Below are 6000 nucleotides of genomic sequence, written 5' to 3'. Positions count from 1 at the left end.
ATAGGACCTTTAATGTGCGAGCTATTACATGGAATCCGATGATCCCCACATCGACAAGGGGGGAGGCTACTTGACAAGGTAGACTCCGTCCAATATTATCATCATTAAGCGCTATATGTGGATCCACTAGCTAGGTCATATTGGAAAACCTACAGTGGCAATGTAGTTTATGAGACTAGAGGTTGCTACTAAGGCTTAGGTTGAGTCCTCATCTCAAAGTCCTTTCGATGCTAAGTTAATATCCCACGGAATACATATCATAGCACAATCATAAATCATACTTGGCATAGATCATAAGCCGTTCATCATCATACTTCATAGAAAATTGTTCAGAAGTATAGCTCATTGTCATGTGATTCTTGTAATGTGGGTGTAGGCCTTCTATAATTACGAATCTTTTTTCATAGAAACATCATTAGGGTCATAATTCACCCTCATTCATCATCTTGATTGAAACATCATAGAACATCATTCATAACCTTTCATGAGTCATTCATAAACCTTGAAAATATTTCATATTGCTTTACTTAAAATCACTTGGCATTCATGATCATATCTTATACTTGAAATTAGGGTAGAAACATGAATACATGATTAATTTACTTGAAAATAATGAAATTAGATTGAAAACATGCATAATCATATGCTTTATATCAGCCCATACTTAATTAAAATAAATAATATTAATTGAATGCATAGTTTAATCAATAGTGGTAGAATATATCATGAATAAGAAGACCTAGTGCATTCATCATAAAATTAGGGCTTTCTGAATAGTAATCATAGAGAAATTTGGGGGGAAGCTTGGGAATCCATGGATTAAAGGTACCGATGGATGAATTCCCACATACATTAATCTTTAAAATCCCTAACTTGAAGAAATTGAAGCTTGATCTTAAAGAAAATGGTTAGAATTTATCTAAGGAAGAAGGAAACTCTTGAGAGGAGATTTTGATTTGGAGTGTAGGGGTGAGAATGAGAGGGTTAGAAAAGCTTAGGGTAGTTAATAGGTTAGAATAGAGTCCCAAAAACCATTCACATTCATTAATGAAACTACAAAAAATGACCAAAATACCCCCAACTTAAAATTAGAATCGCACCTGGATGGGGGGACCTACCACAGTCAGTGAACATTACCACGACCCGAGGTGGTGGGGTGTGGTGTTGGTCTTAAGCTTCTGGAAAAAGGCCTTTTAAGGGTTACCCTTCACGAGACCCACCATGATCTATTATGGGTATTATGGCCTATGATGTTCGTCCGAAATGAGGGACTCGAACTAGGATTTGAGGGTCTAAGAGGGGTGTCCACCACGAATGGCACCACGGCTCGTGGTGCTCACCACGGACCATGGTCCTTTTTATGAACCCCTACCCTACACACCTGAGTTTTAGAACTTTCATCACGGTGTCCAATATGGCCCATATTGTGTTTGACGGTCTGTGAACCTTGCCCGTGGAGATCACTTGTGCATAACCTGAGATTTTTCTGAGAAACTTCTTTTGGACCTTGCTTTTATGACTTCTCAACTTCCAAGGTCGTACAGAGCTACTTTTCAAAGATTGATATTCAATCGGGTTATCATCAACTCCGAGTAAGGGAATGTGACATTTCGAAGACAGCTTTCAGAACTTGGTATGTTCACTTTGAATTCTTGGTTATGTGTTTTGGATTAACGAATGCCCCTGCAACTTTTATGGATTTTATCAATAGGATATTCAAGCAGTATTTGGATATGTTTGTTATTATGTTTATTGATGATATTCTGATCTACTCACGGAGTGAGGAGCAGCATGCCGATCATTTGAGGATTGTCTTGCAAATTCTCAAGGAGAGTCAATTGTTTTCTAAGTTTAGCAAGTGTGAATTTTGGTTGAGTTCAGTTGCTTTACTTGACCACATTTTCTTCGGTGAAGGCATCATGGTGGATCCTAAGGAGATCGAAGCAGTTAAGAATTGGCCTAGACCGTTGTCCCCTTCCGATATTCAAAGTTTCTTGGGCTTAGCTGGTTATTATAGATGGTTTGTGTAAGGTTTCTCTTCCATTGCATCACCCTTGAATACTCTAACTCAAAATAAGGTGAAATTTTAATGGTCAGAGGCATGTGAGAAGATTTTTCAAGAGTTGAAATATAGGCTTCATTTTGCACCGGTGTTGACTTTGCCATAAGGTTTCGATGGGTTCGTTGTCTATTGTGATTCTTCAAGAGTTGGTCTTGGTTGTGTGCTAATGTAGAATGGTAATGTGATAGCCTATTCTTCTAGTCAACTCAAGGTTCACAAAAAAAACTACCCAACCCACGATGTTATACACTGTACTTTGGTACCTTGGAATGCTTCTTAAGCTTCTTAAGTTAATGGAAAAGCTCTTAAGTTTATTAGAAGTCTTCATGTGAGTGGGATAATCTATAATGCTATCAAACAACTCTAAGGAGGGGAGAATGAGATACCCTAATAATAGGAAAGATTGGGAATAGGGTTATAAGAATTCGGAAGGAGTTGGAGGCCAAGTAATGGGTCGTAGGACTCGACTTACTCATGTACGCCACCGACTTGGACGTCTTACATAACTAAGCTACTTGAGTGCACGTCGAACTTAAGTAGCAAGAGATTCATAGGCTCTTAAAGTGAAATGAGATTATGAACCCACGGAAGAGAAATAAGGATACGTAGTACCTAATGGAAACAAGTAGGTGATGCACCTACTTGGACTAAGTAGGTTATAAAGCTAGTTGGACCAAGTAGGTGACACACCTACTTGAGGTGGTCCCACGCTGCCATGTGGCGACTTTGGATTGGATGAATGAATGAGGTGGCACCCTATGGGGATACCACATGTCACCTCCTAAGTACATGTATATACATGTGTCTTAAGTCTGAATTTCTCACAAAACAGCCTTGAACTTAAAGGAAAAGAAAAGGAAACCCTAGGAGGCTAAGAGAGAGGGGCGACGGCTTGGCCACAGTGAAAGGTAAGCCCCGATTTATTTCCATGAATTAATTATCTAGGATATACCATGATGATATGAAGGTGTTAATAATGTAAAGTTATGGTTTGGAGAAGCACAAAATGGATAGCAAATAGCCACAACATTTCAGCCACAATTAAGGAACTTCCGAGGCGAGTTTTGGCAAGCTTTGGCCAATTTCGGGTAAGGTAAGGTTTTTTCTTTAAATTTGGAGTTTATGGTATTTTTATGGAGTGTATTACACGTATTATATGTGGCTGGAAGTATAAAAATTGCACAAGGATGCTTGACGTTAGAAACAAACTAAGCTAAGGTCGTTATAGTTAAATCGAAGTCGAGTAGTGTGTTGTGGTTGTTGTGCTGCGCTTGAAGGCGGTTTTATTGTGTGTTTCAGGGATGGAAAGTGTTCAAAAATGGGTGTGGGAGCTTCTGGTTTCAGAACACGACCCCCCGTTACGTATGGTTAAAGGTTTTATGAAATAGAGATTAAAAACCCTCTTTTGGTATCGTAGTTTTGAGCGGGCTGTTTGGGACTTGCTTTGGGAAATGTTACAGTGGTATGGTAGTGTATTGGCTGCTGTTTAGTGTGGGTAATATGGATGCTAAGGTTATAATTTGGATAGGGCAAGTTATAGGGGACATGCTGCCCAAATTCTGTTAACTTCTAACTAACTAATAGACTAGTTGAGACTAGTCGAGAAAGGTGAATAAGGAATTGGTTCCTATGGGTAATTGGTGGTAGAATTACAAGCTGGAAAGTTGAAGGTCACTAACCTTACTTTCATGTTAAATAGGTTCAAGAGACGACGAGGCGAACGTGTTAAGAGTAATCCGTAAGAGGTATGTAAAGCTAACGTTTCCTTCTTTTGGCATGTTTTTGGCATAAGTATGTAAATCTTATTCCTTCTCTTGGCATGTTTTTAAATAAGTATGAAAAGCTAATCTTTCTTTTGGCAGGGTCTTTATCAAACAAATATATGAATTTTATATGATTCCAAGGAAGTTCCTGTTCCTAGAGCCACTAGGATGGCCAATTTCTTAATTTCCAAAAGATATTTTATTACGCTTGGATACGAGTATATGATTCCAGAAGTTCTATTTTGATATAATCCATAGTGACTTTCAAAAGGTACTTGATATGACTCGTCTTGATTTTGAATGATAGCTCATTTTGATTATTCCATCGAGTCTCAAATATGATTTAAATTGCATATAGTTTCTCACTACTCCACTCGTGGATGCCTCAATTCTTCCTTTATTGAGCCCGGGCCAGGTTTGTTATCGTGCATACCTCTCTGCATTATTCGTTGTGACCCAACGTGAGGGGGCAGGTACGACCTGTACATGGGATTTGTGGAGTTATGATGTGCCATGTACACATATGATATGATATGATCTGATATGACCACCTGATATGATATGATTTGTTATAGAGATATTCCCTACTCTAGATGTATGTTGTGTTGTGGCACCAGTGATGGGGTGGCGACCACCTTTTTTTTACCGAGTCCCATAATGGGGTCGGATATGGCATATGTTTTTCTGCATGCACTATCTGTGTTTATAATAAACATTATGATATTCTGGATATTTTGCTCATTTTTGCACATTCTGTTCTGGTAATGACTTTACTTATTACAGTCCGTGCTTTACATATTCAGTACATTTTTCGTACTGACCCCCCTTTCTTTGGGGGGCTACGTTACATGCCCGTAGGTAAAGACGCTCGGTTTGCTAATCCGCTCACTTAAGACATCCACCCTGTTGGTTGGCAGTGTTCCTTTGTCCAGAGCCCTATTTTGGTACTAACTTTTCTGTTGTACATTTGTACATATTGGTTAAGGGTACGACGGGGCCCTATCCCATTATATGATTATGTTATCATTCTGTAGAGGTCTGTAGACTTGTGTTGTGGGTTCTGTATAGGTATTTTGGGCTTATGTTCAGTGACGTCCTTCGTGTGCCACATCTATTTTCGTGCGCTCTCTAGCGATATATTTTGATTTCCTCATTTGTTTATTCTACTAACATACTCAGTGGGGCTAAGGATACGTATGGGTGCCTAAATTAGGCATCAATCATGACTTACAGAGTTGGGTCGTGACACACGACTTAGAGTTAGCAGTTGTCGTATTTGCATTGAAGTTGTAGAGACACTATTTGTATTGTGTCCATATGGATGTATTCACCAATCAAAATAGTTTCCAAATGTGTTCACTCAAAAATATTTGAATCTTCGACAAAAGAGGTGGCTTGAATTGTTGAAGGATTATGACATGAGTATGTTATACCATCCGGATAAAGAGAATGTGATTGTCGATGCTCTTAGTAGATTGTCCATGAATAGTGTTACCCTTATTGAGGATGAGAAGAATGAGTTAGTTCTGGATGTTCATAGATTGGCTCATTTGGATGTTCGGTTGGTTGACTCTGAGGGCGGTAGTGTTATTGTGCAAAATGGCTCAAAATCATATTTTGTGGCGGATGTTAAGGTCAAGCAAGATAGTGATCCTACTTTGGTTGAGTTGAAGAAGGCGGTTGCCGAAACATCTATTGAGTATTTCTCCTAAGGGGGAGATAGTGTTTTGAGACATCAAGGCCGATTATATATTCCCGATGTTGATATTTTAAGGGAATGATATTGTCCGAGGCTCATAGCTCACACTATTTTATTCATTCGGGTTCCATAAAGATGTATTGTGATTTGAGGAAAGTGTATTGGTAGAATGGCATGAAAAGGGATACTGTAGAATTCATGGCTAAATGCCCAAATTGTCAACAAGTGAAAGTTGAGCATAAAAAATTGGAAGGTTTAGCTCAAGATATTGAGATTTCTACATGGAAGTGGGAAGCTATGAATATGGAATTCATTATAGTTTTGCCTCGTACTCAAAGGCAATATGATTGATTTGGGTGATTGTCGACCGAATGACTAAGTTGACTCATTTTCTTCTGCTTAAGACCTCATATTCAGCTGAAGACTATGCTAAGTTGTATATACAAGAGTTGGTTAAGCTTCATGGTGTTTCATTG

Source organism: Solanum dulcamara, chromosome 1 (assembly GCF_947179165.1).
Source record: "Solanum dulcamara chromosome 1, daSolDulc1.2, whole genome shotgun sequence".
NCBI classification, from domain to species: domain Eukaryota; kingdom Viridiplantae; phylum Streptophyta; class Magnoliopsida; order Solanales; family Solanaceae; genus Solanum; species Solanum dulcamara.
This window is presented reverse-complemented; position numbering follows the sequence as displayed.